The following is a 19,365-nucleotide window of genomic DNA, read 5'->3' on the forward strand; positions in this document are numbered from 1 at the left end:
CTAAGTTTGGGAAAGGTTATGAGCGCTGAAAGGTCCTCAGCCTAGCAGAGCACAGCTGGGTTAAACCAGGTTTGCATATCCCCACATATATCCCCAGCTATGAGTGAATTTTGATGGAAGACCTTGAGCACCACTACGTTCTGCCACAGGAGCAAATGCTTTGATGTGTGAGCATTTAATGAAGACGAAGTTGCTTTAATGAAGGCCAGCCATTTAACAAAACTGGAAGTCCACTTGGGATATCCTCAGGCAAGCAGGGAAGCACATTTATTTTGCAGCATCCCTTCTTGGAAGAAGTCTCAGCTCCAGCAGAATCCGGGCCCAAAGGACAAAGCTGTGGCAGATGCCACCACCAAAGGTGACCTCCTCCAAACTCAGCAGCATTGCAGGTGTAAGTGTACAGGTATCATTTTAGTACTGTGCCCACCACGCTTGGACTCACTGACCCGGCAAGAAAGAATTCAGCCTTTTTGTCAGAAGATGCCACAGCCTTGTCCATGCCAAGTTAGCATGAGAACAGAGCTGCTATTGCTGCTTGATCCTTCTTTACAGTGGCATCAGATGAAAGGTGCCCTTTTGGCACCTGCACAGCATCAGTGCCCCAGGTTAGGGCAACCTTCTCCACAATTAAATGTACCTCTTTATTTCTGCAGGACCAGCCAAGCAACTAGGTCACCTCTGCTAATAGTGGGAAGACCAGGAGCCTGCCAACAGCGTTTTAAAACCTGCCAACAGGTTTAAAAAATAATAATAAAAAAAAATCTTACCATGCATTGCCCAAGTCTGAGGAGTCGAACATAATTTTAATCCAGGGAAAGAGATTTTCGGCCACATCACAGTTAGATTAATGACAGCAGCTCTGCACCCACTCTCTCCACAACAAGCTCAGGGTGAGCAGCCTTAAAGCACTGTGTGCTTTACACACAACTTCTGTCCTGACACAAACAGGCTCTGTAAGAGTACTTAAGACGATTGGTACGTGCTTTTGCATGCAAACAACTACACCAACAGCAAACTCCTCTATTGATTTTTCATATTCCCTTGCATCTACAAGAAGCATAAGGGCTTGTCCTGACTTAAATACATCAATGTGGGTTGTCAAAACAGCCCAAGAATTACACAAATAAACGACTGTCACTGCTCACCTACCCAAGCTGGGGATAAACTTCCAAGTCATTGTGCACACAGCACTGGACCAGCTACAAGTTTTTGCACGTTGGAGGGAAGAGCAACAAAAAAAAAAAAATATCCTGGCACAACTGATGAAAACCCATCAATAAAAAGCACCCATCAGCCTGACCAGGAGCACTAAAAGGACAACACCAAACCATTTTGGCACCTACTAACTCAACCTTTCCCCTCACACACCTCCTTTGTCTCGGGCTGCCCATGCCCTGCACACCTCACACCCCTGCTCGAGGTCAGCTGAGATCCTCCCCTGCAGCCCTGAGAAAAGCCTATATTTGATTATAACACTATATGATGTCATGTATCCAAGACAACTAAAGGCATTACAGTCTTCCGAGGATAAAACCACCTCTCAGCCATAGATTTCAGCAAGCTGGGACCCAGTATCTGTGGAAGACATGAACCCCTGGGTGACAAAGGACATCCAGAGATACTCCCTGGGACAGCACCTACAGGCCCTTCCCGCTCCTCCTGGCTTGCAAAGCAGGGGAAAATTAAAAATAATGGTTTAAAAAAAACATTCAAAAAGCACTTACCGGCTTCTCAAATCCAGCCTGAAAATAAAACCATCAAACCAAAGGACTGGACAAGCCATAAGCTCAGGGACTTCATTTGAACCTTGGCGTTGGTGGGCTCAAAGGGGAAGAGAGGTTTCCCAGGGATTTACAAAAATACTTCCAAGCCTCTCTCATGTCAGTGTTCTCCCACACCCTGTGATATAATTAAAGGCAGGGTAGGGAAAAAAAATTAATGAAAACCAATTCAAAGGTACCATATTAAGGAAAGTTAAGAAATCCTGCACAAGGGAAGGGATTAAATAAACCCTTATCATAGCCCAGGAAAGGGCTGGGAGCAAGAGGAAGATTTCATCTTAACTTTTTTTATACAAGTTTGCGCTTTTTTTTATTAAATACACATATATACACACACATAACTGGGTTTATGTTTGAAACAAATATCTGAAAGGAAAACGATACATGAACTCAGACATGCCCTGACCTCAATCCAGACCCTGTACACAGCCTAGAGCCTCTGGGACATTTATTTCAGTGCTGTTTTCAGAGACTTTGCAAACGTGAAGCCTTTCCAAAGGCTGCAGTCACTGTTGGACCTGGTTCCCTGCGCCTCAGATTTAAAACATGCACATGAAAACAGTCTAACAGAGAAATTAGGATATGAAAATAATGAAAAAAAAACCCAAACCCAAACAAGCAGTGAAATCTAAACTATTAAAAAAACCCTTTGCTGTCAAAAAAAGGGGAGGGGAGGGAAATAAGTGCTTTCAAGAAAAATACTTTACAGCCAATAGTAGCTTTTTAAGAGATGCTTATGGATCATTTTCCTTAAATTCAATACGCTGCTTGCTAAGTGGACTAAAATGCAAAAAAAAAATGTAAACCACTGATATGTTCACAAGTGAGCTAATACCTTTGAGCAAATGACTTGCAAAATAGTTCTGATGCTAATTCCCTTTCCAGGGTAACCCTTCTGTGTGTTTCTCCACCATCCTCTTGAAACAGAAGTGAACAAAGCTACATTTCAGCTGGTGTCAGTACCAATTTACCAACGCTAGAAAACATAAAGCTATCTTTTCCATACAGCTTTTCTGCCTTTAAAGTACCAAAACTCCCGATCTCCAGAGGAAAACCAACAATTTGAAGCTTCACCCCAAGTGACTCTTCTGCAAGATTTATGCGGAAAGCACCAGTGGAGCCGTATCACAAAACCACATTACCAGTACAACCTTGTCACTGCAAAGCTGTCCCCAGTTCCTGCTTCCCAGCTCCAGTTCCCACAGTTTTCCTCCAGAGCCAGGGGAAGGCAAAGCAATGCTCTTCACTGTGCTGACCTCCCTGGCCAACTTGCTTTTAATTTTATTCTACCAACGTTGAACTTGGCTTTCTGTTTAAATAAACAAGCAAACAAAAAACCCTCCTACTTTTGACTACTTGACATCCCTAAATCAAACCAAACTGGCTGGTAACAGACCTGAGGATGAGGGATGAGTGGCTGCTGCTTAGCAGCAAGCCTCCCAGCTCCCACTCCTTCAGCTCTACTTCATGAAAGTTTTCCAAGCACCAAGCTCTCCCCATATCCAGTACTCAGCTTTTAAGCAACTTGTACTTGCCCCAAATCTGAGCACAACAAAATCCAGTGACACCGCTGAAGAGAAAGCAAGCACAGGACCACACTTAAACTGGGAAACTAAAAGTAGCGACAAACTGCAAGTTAGGAATGCACTGAAAATAACCTGAGAGAAGAAACGAAGACTGAGTGTGCAGAAGAGTAGGGGTGGGAGGTGATGCCTGCAGTAGTCAGTTTAATGGAGTTCCTAACATTCCCTAACCTTTGAGGAAAAAGTACGGAGCGCTAAGTCTAGTCTGAACATAATGGGAAAAAATTTTGAATGCACTAGGCAAAAAAAAAGATCAAAATCCACATCATTGACTTTCAGTGTAAGTATTCCTATCTGCACGAATTCCAGGCTTCTCTTAAAGGCTCCTGGTGCCCCTGAGCAACCACTCAGTAAAACGGGTATTCCTGCCCCAAACACAGCAGCCGTGTTTCCCAGCTGCTGACCATACAGGCCAGCACTGAGCACTCAGCAGCAGTCTCCCAACCAGGAGTGACCCAACCCTTGTGCTTCCATGGCCATAATGTTTTACAGGGAGCAGGCAGAGTACCACGGGTCATAAAGATGCTGGCCGGCATCAGGCAGCACTTCTTCCATTCCATGTAATTTATTACCCAAGCACAGTGAGCTGTCTCTTCTTGCTGACCTAAACTGTATTTTGGAAGCACCGTCGAACATCACTGTGTGCTTTTACCCAGCATGGTGAGGATGAGATGGAGAGCTCACCATCAGCCAGCACCATCACCAAATCAGCAGGTGTAACGTGACAGGGAACAAACACACACCATCCCACATAAAGATCCAGCCAGGAAAAAAGTGAAGCAGCATCTCATGGTTTTCTTGGGTCTTCTCTGGGAGCCAAGGCGGCTGCTGGATCTGTACAGGGACACCCCACATGCAGCCACAGGGACAGGGTTTGCAGCCTGCAAGCGAGCACTTGTCGAGAGCAGAGCCGGGCGCTGCCGTGAGTCACCCCGAGCCGCCACAGCGGCGACCAGGAGCAGGAAGTTGCCCAACACCATTTCAGTTGTGGAGCGGCAACACACACACACACTGGGACGAGGCACTCGCTGCCTCCATCTACTTCCCTCAGGAAAAGCCACCATCAGGGCAGTGGCACCCTATAGATGAGCTTACACAGAATGCACTCATTTGCTGGGAGGGGAGGAACCGCAACTGCCGCGGCAAGAAAACTCAAGGAGCCAAAGTGAATAACCCAGAAGTTGCACCTCTGCTCAGAGGTAGTGAGCATTCATCCAGGCTGCTGACAGCCATTTACTTATGGGGACTAGAGCTGCTTTTCATCCATTTGCAGCCAGGCAAGGAAAGCTGTGTTTCACACAGCTTTTTTTGCACCACAGTAGTGCAGTAAGACTACCCCAAGGCAGGGAACAGCATCAAGAGATGCATGGCAGAGGTGGCTGTGGGCACTGTCACTCCTCCCAACACCCATCCTTTCTGCCACCTCGCTGGCTATAATCCCTCTGTGCAGCTCCTTCTGATAAGGTATCACAAACCTGCACATGGAAAAAGTCTTCTGAGTGCCAGGGGTACTTCCTCTCGTAAATATCAGCTCTTTTTAACCCCAACAATGAGTAGGCAAGGAGAGACGGCAGGGCAGGAAAGTGGAATTACAACCCCAGTGAAATTAACATGAAAACTTCTGCTGCTGTTATGGGAACCAACAGTTCTGCACCGGAACTGCACGGTTTAAACTATATCCTTACACAGTATCTTTAGATGCCAAACTTTCTTATTCACCAGAAGAGTTTGCTTTTGCTCAACATGTCAGGTTTTCAAGTCTGTTGCACTGAATGGACAGAGCCCATGGTTAATAAAGACGGCAGAAATCAGCCTGACGTGTCCCTAAGCCTCTGTCTTCTTTCCAAGGCACTCCACTTACTTGCCAGGGAGTACTTCTCGTTCAGCAGGATCATTACACATCCCTCTATCTGCTCCATTACTTACTGGACTGGCACATCCTGACATAGAGAGTTGCTGGCAACGCTGCTGCCTTCAGTCCTGAGCTCTCTAGAGGACACTGAAAGGCTCCTCAAGCAGAAATTCTGTGTGGGCTGGAGCTGTTGAGGCAGCACACTCCTTGGTTGGTGTCCCTTTTAGACAAAAAATATCTTACTTCTGGGCTGAAAAATCCCTGAGGAGCTTCCACAGCACAGCCCCAGCAGCAGCACCCAAAGCAGGTCACAACTTCATCCTCTGGTCTAGACACTGCCAACAAAGACATCAACCAAGTTTTATTCCAGCAAGGTCCCTGAGAGTGCTCAGAGACACATGCCTGGATCGATACAGGGCCAGTGTCTCCACCTCCCTTCAGGACCTGCGGGGCAGCCAATGCAGCATCTCCACCACAGGTAAACAAGTGTAAACACCGTGTACAGCAGCACTGCTCAGTTTATGGGCACATCTGATAGCAAAAAAGAAAAAATACTAAAAGCACAGAAAAGTCCTATACTTATTTCAGGCAAGTCAAACGTACAAAGCAAGAATCCCCGTCTCCTCTCTGTTTCTACAGAAGTTAAGTGTTACAGCTGGACACAAGAGAGCCCCCAGCAGAAGCTGATCTGCTGCAGCAGCACGCGGCTGAGGTCAGAGATAACACGCCCGGGCACCCGGCTAAGTTCACCAGCTCAAGCCATGTGCTGCACTAATTGCTGCTACAGAGCTTTCAGTTCAGACTTGAGTCCACCTACCTTCCGCAGAGCTTGGGAAATGTGAGTTGGCACCTGCCAAGAAAAAAAAACCAGCAACCTTCAAACTAGTTCAAGTTTCCCAACATAAGATAATGCCAGCTTAATTTTTCTTGCATAGATGTAGCATCACACCAGACTTTAAGAAGGGGAAAAAAAAACCCAATCCAAGAAACACAACAGAAGTTAAATGATTCACATGTCAATATATTACAACCCAACTATTACTAAATCCATCTAAACGAAAGCCCACTGATAACAAGATTTGGAGAGCGTGCGTGTGCGCATATATATGTATATATACACATACATACATGGTAAATTATATATAAAGTTAACTTGATTTCATAGATTAGACACAAAGCTAATCAAACTGCTTTCTCAGCACTTAAGTCCACTATAATGCAGCATGTTTAACTTCACAGTTAGCATACAGCACCCATCCACAGGCAGGCACTATGGCGGGAACATGAGTTTACTGGGTCTTCTTCAAGGTTACCCTTTATTTTATTTCTTTGTTCTTTTTACTCTTTGTTTGGGCCTTGTCATAATCCAAACCCTTACCAACAAAAGCCAGTTTCTGCTCCCACAGAACCTGAGCACCAAGCACGCCGGTGTGTCCAAGCGGGAGTAAGGCAGAAAGGCAGCGGGATGCTGCTCCGCTGCCGCCACCAACTCATCGCCCAACTTCACCAAAAAACCCCGGAAAAGATGGAAAACTCCGAAGGGCCACGTGCAGATCCTAGCCTCACCTCGAGCACTTCGCCAGCCGTTTCCTGGATTTAACCCCAAAACGCGGGAACGCCGGAACGCGTCTCCCACACTGCCCCCACCTCGGCAAGCCACAGACGCTCTGCACATCCCCGGGGGCTTCCCGCCGGTTCAGGGACAACGGGGCGCGGTGCAACAACGCCGAAAGCGTCTTTATTTCATCAAATGAAGCGCCTGAGTTTGATAGGGGTGACCCGGAGGCGAGGGGCACGTCGGGGCCGCGCTCTCGGGTCCCGGCCCCGGGTTGGCCCCGTCTTCCATCATCCCAGCTGGAAGCGCGCAAGAAGCGCGGGTTTGTCCTGCCGAAGGAGCGGGTGAAGGGGGAGGGGGTCACCCGAGTGAGCCCCGCGGGCGGGCGGGTGGAAGCTCCGCGGAGCCGCGCCGGGAGGAGGAGGAGCTGCGGGTGCACGGCCCCGCGGGGAGGGGGTGCGTGGGGACCCCCCCTTCCCACGCATCGCCACCGAGAGCGGCTGAAGAGGAAGCGCCGCCTCCGCGCGTTGTCCCCACGCGGGGAATGAGGAGACACCGGTCACACCGCCCCCCCCTCCCCGGCACCGGCGGGACCCGCCGCCACACTCCCGGCGCTTTCCCCTTCCCCCACGAAACCCTCCCGGAGCGTCAAAAACAAAAAGAACTCCCCCCCCAAACCCACGAAAAAGCCGAAAGCTAAACAAAAAAAAGGCGTGGGGGCAGCCCAAGCAGGCGTGGGGCCGCGGGCGCCGGCGGCACTCACCGCGGTCATGAAGCCGTGCGGCCGGCGGCGGACACAATATGGCAGCGGGGGGATGTGTCAGGGAGCAGCTGCTCCCTGCGCAGCGGCGGCGGCACCGCCCTCCCGCTCCCCATGGCAACCGCGAGCAGGCACGGCCCCCCCGCCGCCGCCGCCTCCTTCCCGACCGCCTCCCCTCGCTCCCGCCCGCCCCCGGCGCCGGCGCCGCCTCTGGCAGCGCCGCTGCCGCTGCGCGCCGGCTGGGGCCGTGCGGGCCGTGAGCGGCTCCGCGTCCCGCCCCGAGCGTCCGCGCCGCCTCGGAAAAGTTTCCCTATCCCCCCAGAAATAGCACAATTTCAACATTTTCAAAATTTAGAAATAGAAATACATAAGCCCCCCGTGTAGTTTCACTTCCCTTTCCTCACCTTCTTTATATATATATGTATTTTTTTTTCCTTTTCTTTTTTTTGTCCTCTTAACAGAAAGGAAGCCACAGTTGTGTTTGCCCTGCCTTGTAGTGCATTGTCGTCGACTCGTGCTTTCGGCTTTCACTTTTTCTGGGCAAGAACTCGGCTGTTTGCTCAGCAGGGTTGGACAGCCCTGCACACACTTGCAGTTTTACAACATCATAAAGAGGACCTCGGGAAGTCACATGCAGGGAGAAGTCTTGTTTCAGAGCTGATCTTCCACTGCAAGAAAAGTTTGTTCACTTTCCCAAGGCTTCCTCACCTTCTGGATACAGCTTATGCCTGCCTTACAATGACTTGTGGTAATTTTATTTATAAGGAACGATGGGAATGCGTTTCAAGGAAATTCCCCCCACTCTACGTTAGGAGGAACCAGTGATTGGGGGTTTTTTTCTTATTTGAAACAATTTCAGAGAACAAGCTCTTGGTTTTTTTAAGAGTGAGGATATATCAGGCTCAGGGTTATAGGAGGCAGAATATTCTCCCAAGGGCAGAGAATCAAATCCAGTGGCAGGGAGGCTCCTTCTGCTGCACCATGAAGCATGACCAGCTTCAGAAACAAGAGCCCAGCCACAGAGTTCTGATCAGAATAAATTATTCTCTGCAACTTTCATTTAGCTCCTACCTAATTTCCACTGATTGGACACGTTATGATTCATTCAACCTTTTCTTTTTCCTTTTACAGCCTCGGAACTTAGCCAGGGCCTTCCTACCCTCTCAGCAGACAACAGAAGTGCACTTGTATTAATTATGTATTGCTAAAGCCATCTAATGCTGAAAGCATCCTCCATTCCCAAATCATTAAAAATAGAGCTAGCACTGCTGGTATCAGCAACGCTTTGCCTGTAAGAGGCTCTTTTGCCTGAATTCCTATCCCTCTGAAAGTGCACATCAGCCTGCCTTGTGTGCCTTCCACACCTCAGCTGCCTCGGCAGAGGGAGGAGCAGGGCCCAGCAGAGCACTGTTTGCCCGTTGGGATCAGGGTGTGTTGCTTTGACTTTTGCCCAGCTAGGCGGCAACCTGAAACAGAGACGTTTGAATCCAGAATCCCTCCAGCTTCAATTTGTTACGTGGAAGGTTCTGTTTGGGCCACCAAAGGTGGTATCTATTCTCAACCTTTGATTGCTTTTACACCTTGGCCTTTAAAGTGTGTCTGCTCACAGGTTCTTTCCACTTACCCCTTAAAAATGTAATCTGAGTTCAGTAGGAACACATGCTCTCTCCCCCTTTATAGTTTAGTGGAAAAAAACCACCACAAAACCAAACAAGAATTAAAAAGATAAAAGCTGTAAGTGCCCTGAAGTTGACACCCCCTCAAAGAAACAAAAATAAAATTTGGCTTTTGAACCAGCACTTTATTTAAACCAACTTGTAGCACAACACTTCAAATAAAATAAAGGGTTTCCACACCTCCTGAAAAACATTGTCACCTTTATCTTCCTCAGCCCTCTCTACTTCCCAGCATACCCATCCTAGGTCTTTTTGGCTTTAAACCATACTACATTTTTCCAAATCTACCAATTTTTTATCAATAAAGACAGTAACCAAGGTTTGAGGTTTTCTGGAGCACCTTCTGCATCTCCCTCTTATCTCCAAGTTCAACCACAGTCAGCTTCACTGTGAAGCCTGCAAACTCACCAGTGGCTGCAGCAGTGCATCTGGGACCAGGGACAAAAGAAAGTCCAGCCTCTTAGAGAGGGTTAAACTTTCTGCTTCATGTTGTATTCATCCCCATGAGGCTCAGTAGGCAAAGTTAAGCCTCCCAGCAGTGCATGTATAGTTGCAGTGCTGCAACAGCTTGTCTGTGCAGGGTTAGAGGAACTGTAGCCAGCCCAGCCTAGTGGGGTGCAGAGAATTTTTGGGTCATCAAGAGTATACTCACACCTCTCCTGATGTTTGCCTGTCCCTACCTGTACTGCTTCCTGACTAGCAACCTCAGTCAGCATCAGGATGCCTCACTTAGTGCCCAGGCGGGTACCAGATGATGAAGGGAACTGTGTTTGCTCAGTGTCCGCACCGAGTCTGATCCCTGCTTCCTCACAGTGATCCAATTTCCCGGCTGAACACTGCCTGCGATTAGTGAGAGCAAGAGGGAGCAGGTGGTGGAGGGCTGGGAGCGATGGCATCGGACAGAGCCAAGGCCACCGGTGTCATCCTGCCGTGCATTTGATCACCTCCCCGAAGCTGGAGAGCCACAGCGTGGAGAATGCCCTGCCAAGGTGTTTTGTGCAGGATCTCTGAAAGCTGCTTGCTGCCACATTTCAGACTGAAGGCATTAAGTCATTTTTTCCTGCAGTGTCCCCTGTCCCATGATGGAGGCCTGTGGCTGCTGGCAGTCTGAGACCTCCTTGGTGTCCCTCATGTGCCATCTTAGTTTTCTACTCAGAACAGCAGAGCTACTGAGAGAAACCTACAGCAAAACAGCAACCACGCAAAGCAGAACTCATCCAATAAATATGACAAGGACATGGTGCTATTTTCCAACACAGACCTTTAAAATAAGTGGGACAAACATTAGTCATGGGTGGGTCTCCGCACAGTTCCCCAGGATGTCCATGCGGCACCTCCTGCAGCCCCCCCACAGCAGGAGGAGTGGGGAAGATGGGCGGCAGAGGCCGAGGAGGTGCTGAGGAGGTGGCAGGAGGTGGCCTCCACCCTACCCTTGTTACCTCCTGCTTTTAGCCAAGACAGACTTACAGAGGCTGCTGGTGCCTCCTGACCTGGCTCTAGGCTGTCCTTGAATGTCCTGCTCACTGAAGGACAGCTGTGCCTGCTTTGCCAAGGCAGCTGTCATCACTGCAGCCCTCCTTCCTGCCTCCTGCGTGGTTTCTACCAGAGGCTGGCTGTCCTCTCCCCTTCAGGGCACAGCCATGGTTCTGGGTGTCTTGCCATCACCACAGGTGGTTGAATGCAAGAAAACAAATAAAAACTTGAAGTGTTTTTTGTTGTTTGGGTTGTTTTCTGCTGTGTGCAGGAAATTGGCCCTTCCACCTCTCCAATGTCAGGGTCGATATCCGCAGATCCCCACTTTTATTTCAATGCAAGATGTGGATGGAGAAGGGCATCCTGGGAGAAGGCTCTCTGAGCACAGAAGACAGTCATCCAAAGCTGTTATGTGGTGGACAAGCCCATGTCTGGGCCTCCTGGCAGTTGCGATTTCCTTCTCCTGAGAGGAGAGGGCACAGTGGGGATCCTCCAAGGGACTCATCAGCTGGCCTGTGCCACCCAGCACCATGAAAGCACCTCCTCACCCAAGCTGTCATCTAAAGCTCAGTGCATGTTCAGTGCTCTTAGGTTGCACCCAAGAGTGTGGAGAGCAGGGAAGGGCAGGAGGGGAGCTGCTACAAAGCAGAGAGGTGGGTACTGGAGGTGCAATGCCATGGGTGTGTGCTATGAGAACCAGTGAGTCCCAGTTACTGTGCTGGGATTTCTGCCACACACGTGAACAGCCAGAGTGTCTCAGCACTTCTCCTCATGACCACAAGCCCTTTGATCCTGGTGACCTACACCTGGTGTATCACCCTGTAAAAAGCTGGCATAAGAGTTTATCAGTTTAATCCATCCAGGAGTAGCATCATCTCTTCCACGTGAGCAAACCAGGCTGTTATTCACGGCTCTGGCTAACTTTTCTTTCTGCTCAGGGATGCTGTGAGAGAAATGCTGGCCCAGCACTGGCTGGACACCTGCTTCTTCTAGGAATTCTTGTTGCAAGCAGCCTTTCTGATTTACATTGACAGCTATGTTTGAAGTAATAACTTCAAAGGGACTTCCTATTTCTCCAGGTTGGTGTGCCTGCCTACTCAGCTCCCACACTGTAACTTTCTGCTCGCGGTTTCTATCTGGCAATGTCTCCTGCTTTGCTGTCTCCTGGCACCAGCCTAGTTTAGATTTGATCTCTTCCCTTGCCCTAGGCAAAGCCATGAGGGACACTGTGCAGTGTGTGGTTTGCAGCATTTCTTCTTCCACCATCCTGCTGCCTGCCACATTTGCTCTCTCTCAACTCTTTCTATGTCCTGAATGGGAGTCGGTGCTGAAGTTCGTTCTTGTTGTGGCTATATACAGACAGGTCTACAGTCATTCATTTTAGGGACTGAATATGCCCTCAGCTTTTTCCTTTACTCCTGAACACCTCTTCCTATGACTGAGGGTCTGTTAACATCTGCTGACACCTACCTTTCTATGAACATCTCACCAGTGTAAATCCAGACCTCAGACAAGCAGGTATAAAGGAAGTTGAAGGGGTAATGTTACCTGTAAAAATTAATATTTAGATGATTTCTCAACCATACAACCACTGATTGGAAAAATATGCAGTGCTGGTTGCAGTATTCCTCCCACACCACATGTCACTTGTCAAAGAACTGAATTAAATGTCTTGAATTACCATCAAAACATTAAGACTTTTCAATATTGGATCTCCAAAAATGTTTTCAGAGCTAAGAAGTTACCTTTATTAGAAAGAGCCTGAGAATACTGCTACTCTGGGAAACACTTTGAGTGGGAATATCAATCCTAATTGTACCTGGTTGTGTGGTATAGCTTATGCTAGCTCAGTAAATGATGTAAGCCTAAACTTGCATAAGATGGCTCTGCAAAAACAGAATAGTGAATATTTTTTCCAGTTTAGCTGCGTAACTGGAAGGTGACTTTTTTTTTTAAATTTTCTAAATAATACAGCTGGAAAATACACACAAGGAGATCAGACAAGATGCAGTCTGGTTTGAAAGATTTTGCATAAGAACTTACTCAAGAATGGACAAATCAATCATGGAGCAAAGCAAATGTGGTGAACCTCAGCAACATGTCATATATTTAGCACTGTCACCTATTTACTCTTAACCAGGAGGAAGTTTGTCTGTAGACTTGCTATCCTCAACAAAAGATGAGGAATAAAATCAGCATCTTTACAATTGGAAAGAATTTTGCATTGCTGAGAGGTAACTTACCTCCCTCTCCTTATGGGTAATACAATACCTTACAGAAAATAGTAGCAATTTCCTAAATAAGACCAAGTCAATTGTTTTTGTTGTGCACAAACAAAAAGATTCATGCTTTTTAGTATCTAGCCCACTATGTAACGTGCCAGGCTGAATTACCCAGAGATACTTTGTTTTGAAAGGAGTGCAGAAATCCTGCAGGTTTAATTGCCAATAAATCAGCATGACCTCCACTCCCTGACACTTTTTTTTCACAATGATCTTTTCAAGGAGAAAATGAAGAGACTGATTTTTACAGTGTGTGCATACTGCCTTTGGAGAGATAAGAGCAATGACACACAGGCAGGTTCCTCCATTAAAAGCTATCCTAGATAATGAAGGACTCAATCAATGGTGTGTTCTGTTTGCTTTCTGCTTATTTTCACCTTGTGTTATGGCACTCTCTTTTTGTTGTGATTAGGAGAGTACTTGCTTGTTTAACAATTGGCTTTCAACTTGTATTCGCCAGTACTTGAAATGAATTTACTTGTGGTTCATTTTTATGCTGATGCTTAAAATTTTAAGACAAATGGCAGTAGTTCAAATTCTGATCTGAGGTTAAATATCTGACTAAGGACGTGGCAGCTTGAAGAGAGCTTGAGTACTTTTAAAAGAAACTATTTTGATTTCAATGCAAAATACTCATTATGGTGCCTCTCAGTAACAAAGTTTTATGGTTTTGCATTATTATTCAAAAGAAAAGGTAAGATTTAAAGCCCAATGAAAAACCTGAAAGCTACCCCCCAATCTTCCTGAACGTTGTAAGCTTTACTTCTCATACCAGCTTTTGCTTAGCCTATCTTTAATACAAATATCTTCAAGCATTTACAAGTGCTTAAAGCTTCAAAACACCAACTGAGGCAGCTGGTTATTATAATCTCCTCTAATATAGATGGCTTCATACAGGGGGGGACTGGGAGGGGAATAGCATCTCATCATTGTACAGTGGTGGGCTGGGGTTCAGCATCTCTGAAATAATCCCCAGAGAGATTTGCTTTCGTCTTGCCATCAGGATGTGTTTTGCCTGAATTAGGAACAGCACAGAAGAGCTGTGGCTCTGCTGTCGGATGTTTTTGGACTCATGTTATGGGTGATGCCATCCTCATGTTCAGCAAGAGGAATGCACAACCTTTCCAGGGCTGGGAGGACAGCTTTGGGACATACTGTCCGAGCACTTACCAACCGAGGAGCACCTGGCATGAGACAAAGCAAGACAATGATCAGCGTACCAACTCCTTGCGTCTTCCTGGGTACTTTGTGCAATGCTGTCCTGGTTTCAGCTAGGACAGAGTTAATTTCTTCTCAGCAGCTGTTGCGGTGCTGTGTTTTGGATTTGGAGTAAGAATGGTGTTGATAACACACTGATGTTTTGGGTTTTGCTAAGTCGTGTTTCTCCTAAGTCAAGGACTCTTTCCTTGTCTTGCATTCTGCCAGTGAGGAGGTACCCAAAAAAACCTGACAGGGAGCATAGGTGGGACAGGTGACCTGAACTGAACAAAGGCATATTCCACACTATAGAACATCATGCCCAGTATATAAACTGGGGGGAGTTACCAGAAAGAGGGAACGATCTGGGTTCAGGAAGGGGGGATCTGGCATCTGTCAGCAGGTGGGGAGCAATTGTGTTGAGCATCACTTGTTCTTTCCCTTTTTATTATCATTATTGTCATTTACCATTGTTACTGAATTTCACTTTATTTTTGATTATTAAACTGTTCTTATCTCAGCCTGTGAGGTTTACTTTGATTCTCTTCCCCATTCCACTGGGGTGGGGAGGGGGGAGAGAAGGGGGTTGAGAGAGCAGCTGAGTGAGAGTGGCTTAATGTCCAGCTGGGCTTAATCCGCAACCGAAGCTTTTATGTCAAGAGATTGCTGTAGAGTTATGCCATCACTGGTCTCAAAGCATTGACTCAGGCAGTACAAGTTACCAGTTCCAGTGACTTCATGATATGATAAGAGCTCATGAGCTGAGTAGTGTGGAGTTCTGATCCTTCCTGTCTAGGGCCAATATGGTTTCAGACTCCAGGTGCATTGAAAATTATGGGTTTGCAGCCTGCTTCAGCAGGGAATTTACCCTTTGTCTGAATCTTCCCCATTCCTGAAGTTGCTTGGTAATCTCTGTATAAAAGAGAAACTCAGGAAATATGGTCCTTGTATGAGGTAAATAGCAATGGCTGGTTTGGTACAAACCAATTCTCAATGAATTTTTCAAGCAAGCTAAGAAATCAAGTGAAAAGTCACTGCCTGCTCCAGTCAACGATTTCAGACAGGCTTCCTGCCTGGAAATGTTAGAAAGATAATGGTCAAGGACCTTGTGTCTGGTTGCTGCACGGTCTCTGACAGTCAAAATCACATTTTTGTTAAACTTTCTTTTTCAGGGGATGAACGCTGAAACCATTATCCCCACGTGCTGGGGGCTGGCATGGCTCCTGCCAGCTGTGTCTGAGGGGCTGACCTGGAGAAATGAAATGAAGGCATGCCAAGTAGATAAAGATATTGACCTGTGACACTGCCATCACTCAGAATATAAAAGGCACAGGAGAGAAGGGTGATTGAAATGGCTCCTTTATTTTGTAGACAAAAAAATACTATTTCATTCTCTCATTGCCTGGGCAGGATGTGCTAGGCAGAAGGATCAACTGTGTTGAAACTCCTGGCTATGGAATAAAATTTGTCCTCTTCAGTGCACTGATGCTGTGTGTAATCTCATGAGTCAGAGCGGGAGATGGATGAGGTCTTGGAAAACAATCTGGACTCAGATGTCCTGTTGGTTATGGTCTTATTTGGAGAGAAGAAATTCTATTCAACACCAGCTGGTGCATTTCTCTGTGGCATTCAGGAAGGTGCCTTCCCGTTGATTAAGGGCAGCATAATGATCATGCAGCATTTTGTGTGGTTGATATATTCATGTACTTACTGCAGCCAGCAAACCGTATGCCACTAATGGTCCTGGTTGAGTGTAGGAAGCCTTTTCTCTGGAAGCCAGTCCTTCTAGGCACACTCACAATACCCATCACTCATGGATTATCCAGGTTTTAATCCACTTCACTATCAAAGTACCAACAGCTGGCTTGCCAACATTAAGCCTGTGGATCACGGATGTGCCAGGTATCTGAGTTAGTCGTGCCAGTAATGACTGGTGGTATAGACCTCTACACAGACTGGCACATCCTGCTGGGGAATGGCCCTTGAGATGCTCAAGTGGCATCTCCACCCTTCAGCTGGGTGGCTTTGGCAGCTGCCACAGCTGAAGCAAGGCTGGCAGGTCCCTCTCAGCACAGGAAGGTGCAGCACAGCATCTCTCAGACTCATATCACCATGGCATCCAGCTGCAAGCAGCCAATGGAAACTCCCCAGGGATGTTTCCGTTTGTGAATGGGAATTTACAAACTGCTAAAAAGCAGATAAAATAGAGGATGGGCTGAACGTTGGAAGGACAAAAAGCAATTCTATGCAAAGCCATGTGTCCACACATGTCCATCTAGAAAATGTCCTGATCCCCATCTGAGGCTGGTTTTAGTCAGGAACCAAAGAATAGTCATCCTGCCTCTCCTTCCCCGGGTTATTATTGTTGGCTCTCTTTTGGGGCAGACAAAACTTTGGTGTTCAGTTAAAGATAGTCCTTAAACCCTTTGTTTTATTCACCAAGAACAGTCTGTGTTGAATATGCAATGGAGAAAATCCACAAAAATGCTGTTTGAGATTCATTTATGAGCCTGTCATTGCCCTAAGGGGGCTGTTTTGACCAGAGGTGCTCAGTGCAGGAATGAGACCACAGAGTTCATTAAAATGTCAGGAATTAGCAGTGTATATTCCCCACATTCTGTTACTTACTTTTCATTTGTACTTTAAAAAAAAATGAAGTGTTTTACCCTTGTTTGAGATCTGTCAGGGGAAAAAAGAACAGGATTGAATCAGAGATCAAAGGCAAATAAAAAAATTAGAGCTCAGATGCAAATGCATGTGATAACTTGGATATGCCTGATCAGGAGCTCCCAAGCCCAAATCCAGGGTAGGAGAGGGGACAGGGTGGGAAGAGACACAGACTGTCCTCCTGTGCATAATCTGCAAGGAATGCCGGTTTTAAGAGGCCACTTTGCACAGAGTTGGTGCCAAAGAGGAAGACCCAATACCACATCCCAGTGAGCTTGGTCTCTGAGCTATGGATTTCTCCACATCTTATCTCCAATGTCTTCAGAAAAAATAGTTTCATGACAAATATTGCTTCTATATCCTTGGGAAAAAGTTGTGGGTTTATGACCAGGATTTCCTTTTCTTTTTCCAGTGCAAAATTAGGTTTTGGCCAATGCAGCTGCCTGATGAGTTTTGGAGAGCTGGCGTTGTGTCTTCTGTACCTGCAGCTGCTGGTGGGGAAGTTCTGCACTCTGACTTTGACAGGCTGTAACAGCCTTGATGTCCTAATCTTTCTTTCACCTGTAAAAACCTAAATAATTCAGAGCTGTCTAAAACTTAAAACTATCCTGGAGAGAAAAGTTTTCTCTATCTTCTGCCAGTCCCAAGGCTTGAGATGATCCAAGGTGGAATTAATATTCCTTCGATCTCTCTACTGCCATATATCAGATTCCCCTAAAATGACTGTAATCAAAACACTTATCACTGAACATTACACTTAACAAGCAATTTCCGCATTTGCATGTAGCATTGGTTACCACCCAGCAGCAGTTTACATCTCTGTAATCATTACAAGGAATTTTCTCCATATGCCCCTGAAAATATCCAAGCTGATGTTCCTGAGCTGGACTGTTTAACTTATTCAGGGTTACCCTGGCTTTCAGAAACACTATGAGCTACTGATTGTATTCCATGTCTACATTTTCTTTCTCTTTGGAAGCTGAAATTATTGTATATATGTGTGTGTGTGTGTGTATATTTTTTTCTGTATGTGTGAATATATGTGTATTTTGTATACACACAATTTAACTGCATATATGTAATTGAACTGTAAGATTATACTAAATATTCAGTATAAATCCACTTTGTTATAGGTGTGCATGGAGTTCAGCAAAAGAATGGGCCAAGTTCAGGTTAGAATATCTGGGGGTTCAAAAAGGTCAAGAAGAGTAGTGACAAATGGCTGGGCTTAAGCACAGTAATCCTCATGTGAGTAAATTTTCTGGGATTTTCCTGGGCATCTTGCTTGGTTCAAGATAACAGAATCTGCCTCGAAGCAATTTCTTTCTTTTCTGGAGTCTGCGAGAACATCTCCAGTTGGGTGCACAAAATCAAAAGCACCTTCTGCACACCTATTTCCCATATTTGATAGGGACTGCCTCTGCCAATGCAACAGGAGAGGCTTTCCCTGCCCCTTCCAAGGAGGCAGAAGGGACCAGAGTTCAGGCTCCAGAACCTTTTCTCCCAGTCAGCCTAAGCCTGTGGTCCTGGGATGGTTACTGGAGAACCTTCCGGAGGACTTTCCCCCTGGGACTGGAGCAGTTGCTATAAAACCCATTGTAACCCAGCTGCAGAGAAGCAGCCACCACTGTGGCCCCACTCTGCAGAGCACCTGCACTTCCTGGCAACCCTGCTGGCAAACCTGCAAGCTCTGCCTGTTCAGAGCATTGTTCCCTGCCTCATTCTCTGTTGTATCTCTCTTCTGAAACTCACTCCTGATTTACAGCAGCACAGCTTGGACAGTGTAACTTAGATCAAAATCAGGCTCTGAGGCGTGCACCAGCTATTCACTTCCATAGACAATTACACTTTATCACCAGAAATCTTTAGATTCATATGATTTGGAGAGTTATTGAGAAATCAACAGGCCTTGGTACTACAGCCCACTGGAGGGTTGTGCTGTGGGCAAAGAGAGGAGGACTTTCTTAGACAGTGCCTGTTAAGCTTCCTGAACTATAAATGCTTCTGACATGCACATCTGTGCAACAGCTGGCAGGGATTACTGCCTGGACCCGACTACAGCTGTCCAATGGGCTCATACATTCTGGTATCTGCATGGAGATAGACTCTGTCATAGCTGAGGATGCATCTATTTCTGTTTAATCCACACATAAAGGATGTTGCATTAACAAAATTGCATTATTTGCCTTTCTTGAGAGGGCCCAAGGCCTCCAGACATTGCAGGTGCCTTGGCCAAAACCTGGGGGTGGAGGAAAGCCTCCAACCCACGTGGAAAGCACACACTCATCCTGAGAGAGTCAGTGGGGAGATGGGAGCCTGATGAGAAACATGATGAGAAACAAAATAAAATGCAAATCATCGTTAACGTTTCATGTTACGTTGTTTGACATCCGTTCTGGCACTGACCCCTTTGTCTGAGACAAAAACATCAGACAAACTCAGGAGACAGAGAGAAAAACAAGTTTTTGTAATTATCCACAATGTACATGCATTTAATTCTCACTGAACTGATGTCTTGCTCAAATCAGTTTTGACTTGG

The 19,365-nt window shown here is 46.5% G+C and overlaps 1 protein-coding gene across 2 annotated transcripts in view; it reads right to left on the reverse strand.

The window, feature by feature from the left end:
• The window catches only part of FOXN2 (forkhead box N2), a 30,418-nt gene extending 22,777 nt beyond the window's left edge, over positions 1-7,641 (reverse strand). For both annotated transcript variants that reach the window (XM_032103196.1, XM_032103194.1), the window contains exon 1: positions 7,535-7,641. The gene's annotated coding sequence lies outside the window, so the exon portion shown is untranslated. The remainder of the gene's footprint in view (positions 1-7,534) is intronic.
• Between the last annotated feature and the right edge of the window lie 11,724 nt (positions 7,642-19,365).

The sequence above is a fragment of the Corvus moneduloides genome, chromosome 3 (genome assembly GCF_009650955.1).
Source record: "Corvus moneduloides isolate bCorMon1 chromosome 3, bCorMon1.pri, whole genome shotgun sequence".
Lineage (NCBI taxonomy): Eukaryota > Metazoa > Chordata > Aves > Passeriformes > Corvidae > Corvus > Corvus moneduloides.